Here is a 17,193-nt window from a genome sequence, read left to right on the forward strand (position 1 = left end):
GAGTGCCTGACATAAAGCAGGAATGAAAGCAAAACAAGCCTGTACCCTTCTTGTCCCCAACTTGGCATCTTTCTTGTGGGTCGGGAATAAGAAGGCCTCACATTGCCCCTGTGTCTTCTCGGCAATGCAGCCTCTGCGGTGTGTGAGACGGAAGACTCAAAACTTCCTAGCCCTTAGTGAGAGAGGGAGAGGGCTGAAGCACACCCTGTTCCCTGCGGAATTTGGGGACCGTGCCAGGATGGACTGCAAGAAGCTATTCACCAGTATGTGCAGCATGTGTGAGTGTAGCATCTGATGGGAGAACGAGAGCCTGCCATCAAGGAGACGGGCATTGTGGAGGAGGGGCTGGGTGTCAGCCACCACGGAACCCACCCCTCATCACTTCCCCAGCACCCTGGCTGGCACGTCACGAGTGCTTGATCCATGCTTGTTGAATGAAGGTGCGCTCTTCTGGATAGGGGTTGAGGCAATGGAGGAAGTGACAGAAAAAGGGAGGCAATGGCCCTCTGTCAAGCCTGAGCTGCTCCTCACGTTTACAGGCCTACGGGCCTGTTAGAGATGCAGTGAGGCGGGTGACAGGGTCAATGGACGAGTCTTTCCCTCTTGATCGTTACCTCGTTCAAACTCTAGTCCACCAAAAAACAATAATAAAAGAGAAGAAAAATAATGGCATACAGTGCAGCACTTCAGCTTTGAAGACACTGAGAATTCCAGCAGATGGCTGATGGGTGTGGGGCCCCTGCTGCCCTGCCACCTCCCTTCTGTGTAGGCTCCTTGGTAGCCTCTGTGACTGGGAGGCTGGCCCAGGGTCCAACCGGCTTCCCTTCCCATTCTGTCTCCTCCCTACTAAGTTTCCGCCCTCAGACCTTTGCACTTCCATGGAAGTTCCTACCTTTTAGCAGACAGGCAAGTCCTCGACCTTCCTCCAAGATTGGTGTGAAAGTTGCTCACCCTTGTCTTTCATGCCCTAGCCCCTGCCCTCTCCAACTCTCAGTCTATGGAATGTCACACAGGTTTGCATGCATAATCGCAGCCTTCCGGAGGATTGTGAGCTAATTCAACAGGCTTCTTGAAGGATGGGTACATCCCTCCTCTGTAACTGTCTTGGGGAGGATGGGAGAGGGAGCCTTGAGCTTGGTCAACCCTTTACTGTCTCCCTGCCTCCCCCATACCGATGGTGCCAGGGTCTCCTCCTAGGACCTCCAGGTGCACAGCCTCTTGTTGCTTAGCGACGGCGTACCTCTTCCCCATACCTCAGCAACCTCCCCCAGCAGCGCAAGGAGCAGCCGTGAAAGGGAGAGCTGGGCTGGACCTCGCAGGAGCTGCCACTGCTGCTGACGGAGATGTGTGGGAACAAGCCCCAAAATAGGCCTGAGTGTGAAACCCAAGGCTCTTTTTAAACACTCAGGTCCCACACTGACTCTTGGAAAGCCCTGCCATGCTCCCCTGTCCCCAGCTTCTGCCAGGCTGCTGCGTCCCCCTCCCACACTGGGCCTCTTAACTCCACTTCTGTGCTCTCTCGGCTGTCTGCCCCTCCGTCTGCCCTGGGTCTCTGGGTCTGCTCCTGGGGTCTCTCCCTCTCTTGGGGCTCAAGTGTCACTGTTGCTGCCCCTTGTCCTTCTGCCCATCCTATAACTCCTGTCCATGTGTGGGTCTCTGGGTCTCTGTGGCTGCCACAGCCTCTCTTACCCTTCTTCCTGCTCAAGCTGTGTAACTGCCAGTCTCTCCCTCACTAGCAAGAATCCCCTCATTCCCACCCCCAAGGGCTGCTCATTGTGACAACCCCACATTGCTAGAGCCACCATGACTATAATCCTTTGTTACTACCTTTTTAGGAAAGGCCTGTGGTAGGAGGGTCACAGAAGTGGCCCTCAGGGAGACCTGCCTTTCTCACTTAGCCTGCCCTGTGCTTCTGTTTCAATGGAAACTGACATTGGACTTCAGCCTAGTCCAATTAGAAGAGGACCAGGCCCAGAAAAGAAAAGAAGGACTGCCTTACCTCCATCCCTTCAGCCACCATGTCAGAGTTCCCAAGAGAAGCTCCTGAAGAGGCTCAGCACCTGTGACGCCAAGAATTGCCCCACCCAGAACAGTGTTCTCCACCCCCAGCTGATGGTGATGCTACCCAAGGGCCTGGTGCCATCTCTGTGTCCACCAAACTAGTCCTCTGCCATCCCACCTCCCTCCACTGCTGATGTTTGGGTCTAACAATATTATCTGTGGGTTAAGAATCCTGAACTAGGGAGCAGGTTGGCAAAGGGACAGCTGAGAATAAGTATGGCCAGAGTCAAGTGGGGTGGGGTGGAGGACAGCTCCCAGGCAGGATAGGGGCTGGAGGGGTGCTGAAGTGAGGGCACGAGGGAACTTTGGGAGGGAGGCCTGGGTTCTGCCTTCTAGCAGAGGAAGCAGCCAAACAGCAGAAGGAACTTTCAGGCCGGAGGCCGGACCAAGTGACCTCACCCAAACACTGTGGTCTGCTGCTATTGCAACCTGGCGAGTCTCCCAGCTCTCCTGGGTCCCCAAGTAGGAGAGCTTTTTATAGTTCACTCCCCAACTTAGGTTTGAATAATTAAACAAGATGGACAGAAATAGCAGCCGGACAGTGAAGGCAGGTTATTTTGGGGTTTTCTGGAACACAGTGCTCCTGGGTGTCACCCCACCCCTGCAGGGGGGCGGAGCTAACATCAAGGCTGATGGGAGATTCCTGTGGGGGGAAACCCACCCACACCCCCAGGGTTCCTTGTGTTGAGGAGGTTGCTCTCAGCCAGAGGGTCTCACCACTTCTTCCTCCTCCTCAAGGAAAGAGAGGGCTCTCACTGCCTTCTGATCATAGCTATTCCCCTGGCAGGAAGTCCCTCCTGTTGTCTGTCAGGCCTTCTACTTCTGAGATGGTGACAGATATTGAAAATCAGATCGATAAGCAGCTGCAAGACAGGCTGAACAAGGACAAGGTGGCTACTGCTCCTCTGGCCAAGGAGCCGGAACCAGGTGATAGGAGGTCTTGTCCCCCCTCCACTATAACCACTGGGGAGCTGTGGAGGGAATGAAGGTTGGGGTGGGGAGTGGGAGCCAGAGCTAGGGACAGGTGAGGAACTGGCTTGGGGTCGGGGAATAAGGTGAGACTCCAGAGAAGAAAAGCTCAAAGGTGGGTTAGTGTTTGGATGAAAAGCTCCCCTTTTCCAGCTCTCTTTTAGTGTCCTCTGTCCTTGGCAGAAGCCCAGCCTGGGTTTCTTGGGACAGGGTTTCAGTAGCTAAGCCGGGGATGAGGAGAGGTCAGAAGCCCCCGTTCCCACCCAGGTCTTCATCGCAGACCAATCCTCTGTGACTTGTTTGCATAATACAGTACTTTTGGTTCAACTGCAGATTAACCTCAACTCTACCTTGAGGTTCTACCACAGAGCCTTAAAACCTGGGGCACAGAGGGGCACAACAGGTGGTAAAGGGGTATTTATAATGTTTTCTTCCTTCGGATAACAACTTCAGATTTGAGTTTGGAGGTCAAATTTCAAGGACTACTGAAATTGTTCACGTATTCATTTAATGTTTTAAATTTTTATTTAAGAGATGATGTCTCGCTATGTTACCCAGGCTTGTCTCAAACTCCTGGGCTCAAGGGATCCCCCTGCCTCTGCCCCTGAGAACCTGGGATGACAAATGAAAGCCACCCTGCCCGGCTTCACTCTTTCATTTTTATTCATTTTAAAAACTTTTTTTTTTCCTCCTTGAGACCGTGTCTCGCTCTGTCGCCAGGCTGGAGTGCAGTGGCGCGATCTCAGCTCACTGCAACCTGCGCCTCCCCAGTTCAAGCGATTCCCCTGCCTCAGCCTCCTGAGTAGCTGGGACTACAGGCGCGGGCCACCACACCTGGTTAATTTTTTTGTATTTTAGTAGATACGGGGTTTCACCATGTTGGCCAGGATGGTCTTGATATCCTGATCTCGTGATCCGCCCGCCTCAGCCTCCCAACGTGCTGGAATTACAGGTGTGAGCCACCGCACCCGGCCTTTTTTTTTTTTTTTTTAAATAGAGACAATGTCTCACTATGTTGACCAAGCTGGTCTTGAACTCCTGGCCTCAAGTGATCCTCCCATCTTGGCTTCCCAAAGTGTTGGGATTACAAGTGTGAGCCACTGCACCTGGCCAAAAACATTTTTAAAGCACCAATTATAAGCCTTTATCCCCCAGCTTGATGCTGGGGAATAATTCAGGATGGCAAGGTCCTTGTTCTCAAGAAGCTCACACTTTACTGGGGGATAGGGCCATGTTAAAACCTACCTCCCCCACAATTATTGAATGCTTACTATGCAACAGGTACCATACTAGAACTTCACAGAAATGGTTGCATTTAATTCAAACAGCAAGTCTAGGTCTAAGTATCATTAACCCCATAGGACAGTTATTACAACTAAGATGAAGAGACTTGTCTAAGGTCATTCAACTAGTAAACAGCATTAATGGAATTGGAACCCAAGTTTATATTATTCCTAGTTCTGTGCTCTTAACCACTGCTCTCATGGTCTCTAATGCATGGAAGGAAGCAACAGGTTTATTGATTGCTGTGAGCGTTCAAAAGACAGTTCATTGTCTTTAGCTGAGCGTGTTTGTGCTATGCATGCTGGGTGGAGCAATCAAGGAAAGCCTCCTAAAGGAGGTGGCTTTGCATTGGACTCAATGGATCTGTTCATTAATTCTACAAATACTGTGCATCCGTGGATTCAACCAACCTTGGATGGTGAATATTCAGAAAAAAAATTGCGTCTGAACAGACCTTTTTTCTTGTCATTGTTCGTTAAGCAATACGGTATAACAACTATTTTCATAGCATTTACATTGTATTAGATACTATACGTTATCTAGAGATGATTTAAAGTGTATCGGAGGTGGTGCACAGGTCACATGCAAATGTTACGTTATCTCACAGATTCAGCAGATTTTCCTATGGGAGATGTCCCGGAACAAATACCCCATCAGGTAAGGAGGCAGGACTGGACTTAAATTGAGTCCCTACTACATGCTGCGTTCGAGGTGCTGGCAACACAGAAGTGAACGAAGTCCTTGTGCTTATTATGCACATGCGGGGCAGGGATAAGGGAAAGGCTGAAATTATAACTGGGCGAGTCTTAAATGCCAAGCCTCCACTTTCACAGTGGTTCTGCTCCTCCTACTCCTGGGTTTCTCTCCCATGAGCAGATATACTCTCCTACTCTGGGAAGTCCTTCTAAACGTCTACCCTGCATTTCCTTTTTCTTGTTTTTGAGACGGAGTCTCGCCCTGTCGCCCAGGCTGGAGTGCAGTGGCGCAATCTCGGCTCACTGCAACCTCCGCCTCCCGGGCTCAAGCGATCCTTCTGCCTCAGCCTCCCGAGTAGCTAGGACTACAGGCGCGCGCCACCACGCCAGGCTAATTTTTGTATTTTTAGTAGAGACGGGGTTTCACCATATTGGCCAGGCTGGTCTCGAACTCCTGACCTCGTGATCCGCCCGCCTCGGCCTCCCAAAGTGATGGGATTGCAGGCGTGAGCCACCGCGCTCGGCTCTACCCTGCACTTCTTTCTGCTCCAAGACATTTCCCCACATCCCATTTCGTTCCTCCCAGGCCAAGTCTCATAGCCAAAACCTGGCAGGCCGCGAGCGTCTGGCCCTTTAAGTCTACCTTCTTCCCCCCACGTGCCGTCTGGTTGGGCTGGCGACGCTGACGCACGCGTGACGTCAATGGCAGCTGGTGGAGTCTGGGCACGAGGAGCGAAGTTGGGATGGGGGTGGGGGGGCGGGCGAGAGAGAAGGCGGTTAATTTGCATTTAAAGGGGCCACTCCCTGGTTAGCGATCAGGGCTTTAAAGAAATGTGTATTCGGCAAACTTTCTGTCCTGGGTTATGGGGCAAGAAAAAGGCGTGGTACAGCTGAAGTCGGCGGCGACTGGAGTTTGCGATGACAATTATGTCCTTCCGCGGAAAGGGGGAAATAGTCCGTCGGTGCCCTGGCTGGGAGCACGTGACCGGGAGGGGGCGGATGTGGGGGGGGCAAGAGAGAAGGAGGGAGGAGCTGGGGAGACGACTGTCAGGCTGTGTTTCAGCTGCCCCCACCCCCACATCCTGCCCACTCTCCTGCAGCTGCCACCACATCCTGCCCAGCCGGGGGCAGGGAGCTTCTGTGGGGGTGATGCACTGACCGAGGACCCGGCTTTGGCATCCCTTCCCTGCCCGCTTCAGCTCCAGGGTGGGCCGTCTGCCCTTTGCCCCAGGCCTGGCCCAGGCACCCTGGCCCTGAGCTTGGGGCACAACTCTGCCAGTTCAGCCTGACACCTCTCTGCCTGACTCTGCCCTTTCCCCTCAATTCTGGCCTAAAGTGGGACTTGTGCGGGGTGGTGGGACAGGCCAGACCACAGCCCCATCCTCAGGCTAGCACAGTTATCAATGGACAAATGAGATGTTCAATAAACGTTTTTATAATCTGAACTCATATACATAGCTGCACACACACACGCACACACAAATACAGATTCATGTTAACACATTTGCTGAGCACATTCTATGCCAGGTCCTGCAAGGCCCTGAAGACTCAAAGTAGAGTTAGATTGCTGCCCTCAAGGGGCCCAGGATCTGGTTAGGAGTGTGTACAGACGAGACAGATACACAGAGTAGAGTGCACTATACAAGCAGGTGCAGAATAATACCCAAGTCCACACAGAGCATGTATACACAGAACTGTAAACCTGCTGATGGCCTTTCCTCTCACAAGACAAGGTGGCAGATGTATGGACTGCCAGGATCAATTGAAAACTGGGGGGAAAATGATCAGCTCAATGGAAGGGATGAGGTGGATGGACATAGGGGGCTGGAGATTGTCCAGATGGCTGTAGGGAAGGTGAGAGGGGGCCAACCAAGCTGCCAGACAGATTAGAGGCTGGACCAGCAGTAATGGCTTCCCAGGGCTATGGGACAGGCAGGCAGAGAAATGGCCCTTGGGGCATGAGGATGAGGAAGACTTTTACAAATTAAGTTGGATTGGGGATGCTTGGGCAGGGGTGAACAAAAGGAGTTGTCCATGTCCCTTTGCCATATAAACTTACAAAGATGATATGGTGGAGAGGAGTTTACACACACTTTTAAAAGACTTCAGTGAGCATAGAAGTGTTTGATTCCTAAAGGATTTTATAGCAGCTTTGGCCTGTTAGGTACTTTTCTCTAGGAAAGATGGATGGGTAGCCAGAGTGGGAGGAGGAAAAATGAGACCTAGGCATCTGAACTCGCTCAGGTATTTCCTACCCAGGGGATTCTGGAATGGGAAATACAGGGGCCAGAAGAAAAAGATTTAGTGAGTCACTTTCAGGAAGTCCTTATTTCAATCTAACTTCCAGCAACATTATTCCCTAGACCCTTTCTTACCCTTCCATGGGAATTAAGGCCCCGTGTTTGTTACTTTTGCTCTCCCATTTAGTTTTCTCTATATTCTAAATTCTATCCCACTTGTAGTGTCTCTTTCCTACTCTGTTCTCTAGGGAATTATGGCAGCATCTTCGGGGTCCAGCACACTGCATCTCACCCACTGAGCTCTTCCCTCCTTTCCCTTTTCCCTCCTGCTCCTGGCCCTTTAAAACCCTCCCCAGGTGACTCACCTTCCTTCCTCATTCCTTTGTTAAGGACCCAACATTCCAAGACTGGGAGGATCAATCAGCCAATGATAGCCCTGGCAAGCCTACCTCAGGCTTGAGATTGGCTGGAGCTGTGGTTGGCGGGAGGCTCACCACGCTGATATAAAGGATGTTGGGGAGGGGGTTTCTGGGAATCTGCCCTGAGAAAGAATTTGTTCTGGGGTTGGTTAGTTTTTGGAGAGACTCCTTCAAGTAGAGCTAGAGCCAGAGGGTTCTTCGGCTTGGAGAGCCTCGAAACTGGAGGCGGCTGAGAACCCAGCTCTGTTGGTCTCCTGGGGGCTTGGCTGACCCCTGCCCACTTTCTTTCCTTTCTTTTTCTTTTTGTGTGTGTGATCTGGGACCCAGTGGTCTGACGGCTGAATTCCCAGGCCTGATCCTAAGAAGTCTTTTCCAGCAGCCTTGGATCTCTTCAGTCTCAACATTCTGCTTTCCCGACGTCGGAAACAGCCGGAAAATAAACACCCTGATGACTAAACGGTTTCTCCAGCTAGAGCCTAGGGAAGCACTAAAAATAGAGGCCACAAGTGAGGGGAGGTTCCCCACTTGAGGGGGGTTGGCACTTTCCCATCCTGCTACTGCCACAGCCTCAAGCCTGGCACAGGGCTCTGTTCTTCTCTGTCCTTGGGGGAAGAGGCAGATGGGCTCCCCCTGCCTACCCTGAAGTCTTTTGGGCAAACTAGACCTGCCTGGCAGGGGTAACTCACATCTTCTGGTGTTGGGGGCCCAGCCTCCTAGATCCAATGAAGAACTGAGAAGCTATATTTGGGGACATGGTGGGACACTGTTTCCTGAAAGGGGGGGGGGGGTCAGGTAGAAGGGTTGGAAACTGAGGCCAAGGAAGTAGGAGCTTGCTGGCTTCCTGTCTTAGGACACACAAGATAAGTCTCCAACCTATTTGCAGAGCAATTCCACTGAACTCACCTCCTTTGAGGCTTGCATGAGCCAATGGAGGCCTAGAGGGTTCTTTGCAGACCAGCCGTTGGCCCAATGGTCTGGTTTGGGTTATTATACAGCATAAGACACTGTACTAAGCAATCTGCTTAGAAGAACTAATTTAATCTTCACACTAAATTTCTGAGTTAGCTACTATTATCACCATCTCTAGTCATGGTCACCATGAGGACCACGAGGTAGGGGAAAGTTAAATGTGCCTGTGTTCACAGTTAATGAATGGTGGAGTGAGGATCTGAACCAGGGCAGCTTGACTGCAAAGTTGACATTTCTAACCACCATGACATGTTGCCTCTCTATATATATTGGAGTCTTTGTCCGGTAAATCAGATCCAGCCAGAAATCAGGGTGTGTGTCTGGGCGCGGTGGCTCATGCCTGTAATCCTAGCACTTTGGAAGGCCGAGGTGGGCGGATTGCCTGAGCTCAGGAGTTCGAGACCAGCCTGGGCAACACGGTGAAATCCCATCTCTACTAAAATACAAAAAATTAGCCGGGCGTGGGGGCGTGCGCCTGTCCTCCCAGCTATTCGGGAGGCAGGAAGGGAGGCGAGGCAGGAGAATCGCTTGAACCTGGGAGGCGAAGTTGCAGTGAGCCAAGATCGCGCCACTGCACTCCAGCCTGGGCGACAGAGAGAGACTCCGTCTCAAAAAAAAAAAAAAAAAAAAAATTCGGGGTGTGTGAAGAACTGAGTGAGTGCCCTTCTGTTCTGCAAGGTTCTTTGAGATCTAAGCCGGATGCCATCATTTCCTTACGCTCCTGGGAGAAAGCAGCAGGACTTGGAAGTAACAGGGATGCTGAAGAGGAAGCCTGACGGGTCAGTTGTCCAGCAGGCATGGCACCCACACTCCTGTTGTAGGGCACGTAAAAATTCACCACACCCTGGAGCAACCAGGAATATAAAAATAAAAAAATTTAAAGAGCTACTACTGCTTCTTTAATAAGACATTTCTGGGTGTTTACTGTGCGGCGGGAGGTGGAGAGGAATTAGGGTCCCGCCCCTTTAAATTGCCCCCTCGGCAGTAAGTGCTGTGGGGCCCCGTAAGCACTGGAGATTAGGTCACCCAAGAACTATGAGCTGTCGCTTTAAATTGCTGGGCGTCTGCCGAGCCGGGCCCTGGGACGGGAGGGGGCCTGTCACAGGTAGAGGGAGCAACTGAGCTCCCTAGGTAACCCCCCCAACCCTAAGAATGTCGCCCGTAAGTGGGGCTTTGTCACACACCAAGTGGGGGAGATGGGAGCTTTTCACCACTTCCAGTCTCCCCTTAATTTATCTACTTAGATTCCCACCTCCCAACTCTCCTGGGGCCCGGGGCCGCGAGGAGGTGCCGAGGTGGCGCGTGTTGAGCGTGTGCGTGCAGCTCGCACGGCCTCCCCGGAAAGGACCTCCTGGAGCACGCGGTGGCAGCAGTGCCAGGCGGGCGGCCGGCGTGCTCCGAGGGGCACCGTGGGAGCGGACCGATCCCTTTAAAGGCCTCTTGGTCTCGCCTCCCTACTTTGCCTCGCTTCGTCCCTTCGTCCCTTCGTCCCTTCCTCCCTCCCTCCCGGCAGGCGGAGGGATCCGCCGCTCCTGGCGCCGCAGCCTAGCTTGGGAGAGCGGTGGGGTGGGGACCGACCCGGCCTGGCCGGGCCAGCCCTGGGGAAGCGAGGGGCGGGGCCGCGTCCTGGAGACCGCCCCAGCCCCGGCTCCGCCCCGCCACCCCCACAGGTGCCTCCCATTGGCCCCCACGCCTGTCCGTCACCCCTTTCCCCCCACCCCTCAAGCTAGGCTGAGCTGTGCCTACGTCGGCCTCGACTCCCGGGGGCTGGAGGAGTTACCTTTGGAGCCCGAAAGGAGGAAGGAAGCAAAATATCAACAACAGCCGAGGCGGCTCGGGCGCTCGGCCCCGGTTCCCCGCTTGCCCGCCGCCCGCCTGCTGGCCCCCGCGCCCACGACGGGGGCCCGGGCCCCACGGCGCCGCCCAGGGCCCGCGCGGACGCCGGCCTCATTTATTATTCCCCCCGCCCGGAGCTGCGGCTTCCCGGTGTTGAAGATCCTCCGGACCAGGGGCGAGGGCTACCCGCTCTTTGCCGTGACAACACCGTTCCCCCAGCCGGGCTGGTGAGTAGAGAAAAATAATGCGCCTGCCACTTTAAGAGGCCCCCTCCCCCACCCGGTCCAGGGGTTGGGGTGGAGGGTGGTCTAGACCGTCCCCCTGAGGGGTGGGATGGGGCAGCCCCCGGGCCGGGAGGAACTCGCGAAGCGGGCCGTGTTTTCGTGTGGCGTTGGCGGGGATTACCTAGGGGACTGTTTGTGTCAGGGAGTCTGTCGTGGGGGACAAGTGGAGTGGGCTGCAGTTCCCTTGGGTGTTGGGAGTACCGGGTGGGGACGGGCGGATTGGGGGCGCGCCCGCCTGTTCGTGTAGGGGGTTTACGACGGCCTCCGAGCGGTATGGGACGGGGCGCCATCCTCCGAGGGGGTCTCCGGTGACAGCCGGGAGCGACTGACATTTTAACAGCCGGCCCTCCCTCCCTCTCCCTCCTCTCGCCGCCTGTTCCCTCCTCCTTGGCCCGAAATGGTGCAGAAGGGGGCCTGGGAGGGCGGCGGGAGGGTGGAGGCGGGGGGAGCCGCAGCTGTTTGGGAAGCGGGGGAGGGAGGGGGGATGTTGTTCAGATGACACCGGGGTAGTGGGTTGGGGTGTGTGAGTGTGTGTGTCTCCGGGGCCCGTGTTTGCCGGGTGCCTGTGGAGTTGGGACGCGGAGTCGCCACGAGGTGGGCACGCAGGACCCTCCTTGAGATCTCCTAGCCCCGCTTCCGAGACCCCTGATGTGGTTTGTCAGTAACCCCAACTGGAGAACTCCCTGGCCAGAAGTTTGCAGCTGTTCAACATCTGGGCAAGAGTTCTCTAGTCCTCTCCACCTATGGCAGGCGGAGCTGGGCTGCGAGCGGGGGTTTAGGGAGTTTGGGGGGGCTTTTGGGAGGGTGGGCCAAGGAGACCAAAACGCTTTTAGTCCCCCACTCCAATGCCAGCCTCCCTCCTACCAGGTTCGGGTCTTAGGGGGTTGGGGAAAGGGGCCCCCTCCCCCTAGTGAATCACGCTGTCCTCTCAGCAGCCTTCCTAGGACTCCTCCTGAAAGGAAGGCACTCTAGGATCCACCGACCGGGTTATCCCAGGTTTGCCCTTCTGAGTGGGAGCCTCCCTCTGCCTCCCATTACTTGGTGCATTGTTGATGGGTTGGGGGAGGGTATAGGGGGTTGGAGGGGATCCTGTGTCCCTCTTTGCTGTGCCCAACCCCCATCTGAGTTTTCCTCAGAGTCCTGGTTTCTTTGCTTTGAGGTGGAGGTGGCCCTTATCTACTCCTCCTCCTATCCCTTCAATGGGTCTCCGCAGCAATTCAGGGTCCAGCCTAGACTATGGGAAGTTTGCCGTCTGGGGCGGTGACCTTGGGCTGCTCTGGCCTGGAGATAGGAGGGGAGCGCAGGTCAGCCTGAGATTGGGTGTTTTGGCGTTTGGGAGCTGTCCACCTCCCACTCCTCTCCCAACCCCAACAGGAAGGTCTCAGTAGCTGAGGAGAGCATTGAAAAGGCACATGTCAGTGTTCACAGATGTCCACCCGCTTGTGGCCACGGGGTCACACCCGCCCCAGGACTTAGTCTGGCTGTCCCAGCTCCCACGGCCCTGCCTGGGAATGAATTTCCTTCCTGTGGTTTCCCAGTGTGTTGGGCAGGAGATGGGGGTGGGGTAGGACTATTGTGGGAGTGGCTGAGGACCTATTTATACGGGGTGACTAGGGGACACTGGAGCTTATATGGAGCTCCTTCCCCACTTGCCCCAGCACAGGCATTTGGACCCTTGGGTCTCAGTGATTATATTCTCTTTGTTGTAACTCCCCTGCCCCCGCCAACACACCCTGTATGTTTGCATATGTGTGTATATGTATGTGTGTGCATGTACATTTGTAAAGGGAGGGGTCTCTGGTCTCTCTGGGGGGAAGGGGGGAGGGGGGAAGGGAGGAAGGGAGGAGCTTTTACTCACTCCTGTAGGGACCCAAAAGGTTGAGTTTTTTACCTGAGATCACACAGCAAATCTGTGTCAGAGCTTTTGTCTTTCCACTCTTTTAGGCACAACTTCATAGTAGGGAGGGATTCTGGGAAGGGAGACATACAGTCCGTGTTCATGGAAGCCCCAGTCCAAGGGGAGAAGCAGGACCCAGAGAGCCTCATGATCCTTGTGTTGGGGGATGGGCATGGAGAATTGGCTAGAGCTTCTGTCTGCTGTACTCAATGCCTGAAAGATTGGTGGCAGACTTGGAGGGATGGCAGGTGCTGTCCGTGTCCACCCCACTCTGTGCTTGGTGCCCCTGGGCTGGAGGGCCTGGGCATCCTGGCACTGCCCCCTTGGCTCCTGGTTCTTCTCATAGGCTGGGAGATATGATAGTCTTTCTGGCTGCTGTTATATAATCTCTCTGTAGCAGTGGGTTTTTTTTTGTTTTTTTTTGTTTTTTTTTTTTTAATCTTTCCTGGGAGATATGATAGGGAAGAGAAGCCAGAGGGAGACTCTTCAGGTTGGTGGGGGCTAAAGGAGCAGTAGTAAGGAAGTTTGGAGTGGGAGGTGCCTTGGCCCCTGAGGAGGCCTTGGGGATAGGCCCTCATTGATTATGGCCCAGCCCCTCAGACCCTTCTCCTCTACCGTGCCCTCAGAGGGTCCCTCTGCTGTGGTCGTCTCTGGCTCTTATACCCCCAGAGAGGCCTGGACCTCTCCCCGTTTTATCAACCTTCTCTTCCTGACCAGCTGGGCCCCCTGCTCTCCCTGGTTGGCACTGGATCCAGAATCTCAGGACTTAACGCTGGCCTGGTGTGGGCCCTTGGTTGGACACTTTGCCACACACCTGAGTACCTTTATGGGGACAAGGGAAGTCCAGGAGCAAGTGGGTGGGTCCAACATTTCCCTAGTTGTATTTGAGTCAGGCCCCCTGCTTCTTTGCCCCTCTAGTCCAGAGAGTGGTGGCCTTACTGGAAAAGAGGAGTTGAGGGCCTTGACTTAATACAGGCCTTGACCTCTTGGACACAGGTCATTGTTGGTGTTCATCAGGTTCTATAAGTGGGTATGAGAATCCGATGTGAGCCTGGAACCCATCATCAAGGGTCAGGTTCTGAGTCTCATGGCACTGTGGTGCTGGGATTCTCCCCATCCCACGGGACCATGACTGGGACTCTCGAGGCTCTCTCAGGCCAGCTGGTTTGAGGCAACTATCTCTTTTTTATAGAGAAGGAGGAAATGGTGGCAGGCCGGCACAACCTCAGCATCACTGTAATTGCTGGTGGCTTTTATGAGCCAGTCATGGGGCCGGAGTCCGGCCAACTGTCTGTCCTTCTGTCCCAGTTTGGTGACTTACTCATGGAGGGAGGGGCGGTTAGGTACTAGAAGCTGTGTTCTAGAAGCTGGACGTCTGACTGTATTGTGGTTGATGTCGCTCTGTCTATCCATGATCACAGCAGGTAGGATGGAGCTTAGACTTCAGGAAGAACTTCCCAGTGGGGAAGCTGGGGGGAGAGAGATGGCTCTAATTTGGCATAGGAAAGGAGGGGAACTCAAAGCACTTTCTTTTCCAGTGGCTCTCCCGAAAGGAAAGGCCTTGACCTTTGGCTTGGTGGGGTCGGTGCTGTTTGGATCTTGGAATATTTATCGTCTTTTTCCTCTCCCTGCTTATGGCTGAAAATATTCTGAGGCGTTTGTCCTGGAGCTGTGGGAGAACTAGCCATTAGGCCCCTTTCCCCCAGTAGTGGGAGCTAGTTAGGGGTCTCAGGTAGACAGGCATGCCCAATGCAGTCCACAGCATTTAGTGGTACACATGCAGGAAGGTGTGCAACGCATACACACTGGTATGTAGACACCCACAGAGCAGCTGCTGCACTGCGGGAGGTGGGGGGTAGTGAATGGCAAAGATGATTAAAGGATTGGAGAGTTGGGATGGGGTTGAGGGGACCGGAGGCAAGAAGGCGAAGGGCATAGCAAGAACTTTGAAGAGAGAAGGGCTGACTGGAGCAGGAGGGATTAAGGTTAGACCACAGATGGGCAGGCAGAGCCCTGTCTGCAAAATAAAGAGCATGGCTTGTGAGTCAAGGAGCCTTGGCTGACTTCCATCCCTGCCCCTTACCCCTCCCCCACGTGCCCCTCTCTGTGTTCCTGGCACAGCCTGCCTCTGCCCCTCACACTGACCGTGTGTCCCCGGGTCCCTCCTCTTGGGCCCCAGCTTTCCAGATGTACAGAGTTTCGCCTTTCGGTGATTAACACCTGGGTGTTTTGGTGGTTTGTCGCTGGTCTCTGTTGCCCTCCCCACTCACCCTGATAAGCAAGGCCACTGTGAGGCATCAAGACTACATCTAAGCCCTCAGGCATTTGGGGGTAGATCCTTGGCCTAGGTGATCCCCAAGGCCCTCTTCATCTGACATTTTCCTTTTCCTGAGGCCGAGGCTACAAGCCTCTCTTTTCTGAGAGCCAAGTCATGCTTCTGGTTAGTCCTGGCTGGTGTGGAGACAGGGAAATGCATTCATTGATTCTGCACAGGACCCTGATAGCCAAGGGGCTGGGAGGCACTTGTGCCTGTCTGACTTCTCTTCTTTCTGCTGTAGGCTGGGAGGGGCGGGATATGTCCAAAGCTCTAGCCTGTCGCTGGCCACACCCAGGTGGGACCATATTTACTCATTTAAACTTACCCTCCCAGGAGGCTCTGGGCTGTAGGCCTGGTCACTGACCTTGGCTTGGTGCCTCTGGCTGGGTGCTGTGGCCACTCTCCTAGGAGCTGAGCAGACCAGGAAACCATGCAGAGGGAGCTTTTTTTTTTTTTTTTGCCCCCTGGTCAAAGGAGCTTTACCCTCAGCATTACCCCTCTTGCCCAACTTTCCAGTATACTTTGAAGACCAAAAACCACAACTTTTTAATTTTTTTTGAGGCAGGATCTTGCTCTGTTGTCCAGGCTCAAGTGCAGTGGTGCCATTATGGTTCACTGCAGCCTCCCATTCAAGCGATCCTCCGGCCTCAGCCTTCCAGGTAGCTGGGACTCCAGGTGTGAGCCATCGTGCCCCGCCCAAACACCAAAATTTTTGAGATCCCAGTGAAGAGAGGTGATGGGTTCTCAAAAGGGAGGAAGGAAACTTCCATTTCTTATGTTCCTGTGTGCCAAGCTTTGTACTGAGCATGGGAACATAAGAAGACCGTTTCTCTCTAAAACTGTTTTTTTGAATTGGGAAACTGAGTCTCGGAGATTTAAGTGACTTTTAAGCTTTCCTAGTTATGAAGTGTAAAGGGCTTTGTCTGAGATTAAAGGAGAGATCCTGCCCTGCAGGACGGGGCAATGGAAAGGAGGCCCACGGAGACCTGAGAGGAGGAGGAGAAATCGAAGGGAAGAGAAAACCAGGATTCCTCAGCAGAGGGCAGAGAATCAGCCTTTGGTGGCAAGGTGAGGGGGGTATTGCTTTGACTCAAGTGTCATGGAGAAAGCCCCCAAAGCAAGGGTGTGAAGGCAGGAATAAATGACACTCCGAGACCCCTCCTGCTATCCCTGTGAGCTGCCGCATGGGATGAATGAGAAGAGACACTAGAGTGGGAAGGCTTGGACCACAAGAGGCTGGGCTTGTCTCAAGGCAGACAAAAGGCCAATGTGAGCCTCCCAGGCCCAGACCTGGGGAATTGGCCCTGGAAGGAATGTGCTAGAACTCCCAGGTGGAGGGAGACTCCCTCCCACTCCCATCCAGGTTGCAAGCAGAAGCCCTGTGCCCAACAGTCAGTCTGCCTCTGCCCCTTATTTCTGGTGACCTTGAGCAAGTTTCTGCCCATCTCTGTGTGAGTTTCCATACCTGTGAAAGGGAGGTGGTGCTACCTGCCTCACATGGGAAGGGAAGGAGTTTCTGCCAGAAAAAGTGTGATGGTTGCATCTTTTCTCTCAGACCTTCAGCCCCAGCCTGGCCCAGGACTTGCCTGCTAAGGCAGCTACCCAGAAGCGGGGTGGGGGCAAGGAATACCTTTGGTGTCCAGGGTAGGGATTGGTGTCCAGGGTAGGGATTGAGGGTTCCTCCTGGCCTAGGGCTCCGTTTGGCCCTAGGATGGGTTGGGAAGCTGAGCCTAGCCCTCCCCTCCCCATCCAGCCGTCTCCTTGTCTCAGAACCTGCCTCCTCCACACTTAGCCCCACGAGTCTTGCCAGATCCCTCTGGCTGCGTGCTTGCTTACCCCTCGTGATTCTCTCATCCTCAGCCCACCAGCAAATACCTAGGGTTGAGGGTTGAGAGAACAAAGAATACGGGGAGAGCCCATCCCTGAGTTTCAAGTAGAAATGTGTGGCAGGAGGATGGAGTGAGGAAAGTGGGGCTTGGTCCCTTTTCCTGGGGTCTTCCCACTCCAGTTGGATCAAGTAACAAGGGAATAGAGCAAGGGGTTTGAGGGATGACCTCAAACCTTGAGATTTTCCCTTTAAAGCATGCGTGTATTGTGCATTTGGTGAGGGATGATGGTTGGGGTAGACCAGGAGGATGGGATGATCTGAAAGTGGGTTTTTCAGACCTTCCTGTCGCCTCTCTCCTTAACCTATGGGCCCTTTCCTCCAGCCACCACCACTG

At 54.0% G+C, this 17,193-nt stretch overlaps 1 protein-coding gene across 5 annotated transcripts in view; it reads left to right on the forward strand.

The window, feature by feature from the left end:
• Positions 1 to 10,355: 10,355 nt before the first annotated feature.
• MEF2D (myocyte enhancer factor 2D) overlaps positions 10,356 to 17,193 on the forward strand; it is a 35,284-nt gene continuing 28,446 nt past the window's right edge. Inside the window, exons 1-2 of one of the 5 annotated variants that reach the window (XM_054551166.2) lie at positions 12,575 to 14,639; positions 15,926 to 16,039. The gene's annotated coding sequence lies outside the window, so the exon portion shown is untranslated. Of the gene's footprint in view, positions 10,701 to 11,283; positions 11,352 to 12,574; positions 14,640 to 15,925; positions 16,040 to 17,193 lie in introns of those variants that run through there. The other 4 variants (XM_054551176.2, XM_054551164.2, XM_024252607.3 and 1 more) reach the window with 4 other exon arrangements.

This window comes from Pongo abelii, chromosome 1 (genome assembly GCF_028885655.2).
Source record: "Pongo abelii isolate AG06213 chromosome 1, NHGRI_mPonAbe1-v2.0_pri, whole genome shotgun sequence".
Taxonomy (NCBI): Eukaryota; Metazoa; Chordata; class Mammalia; order Primates; family Hominidae; genus Pongo; species Pongo abelii.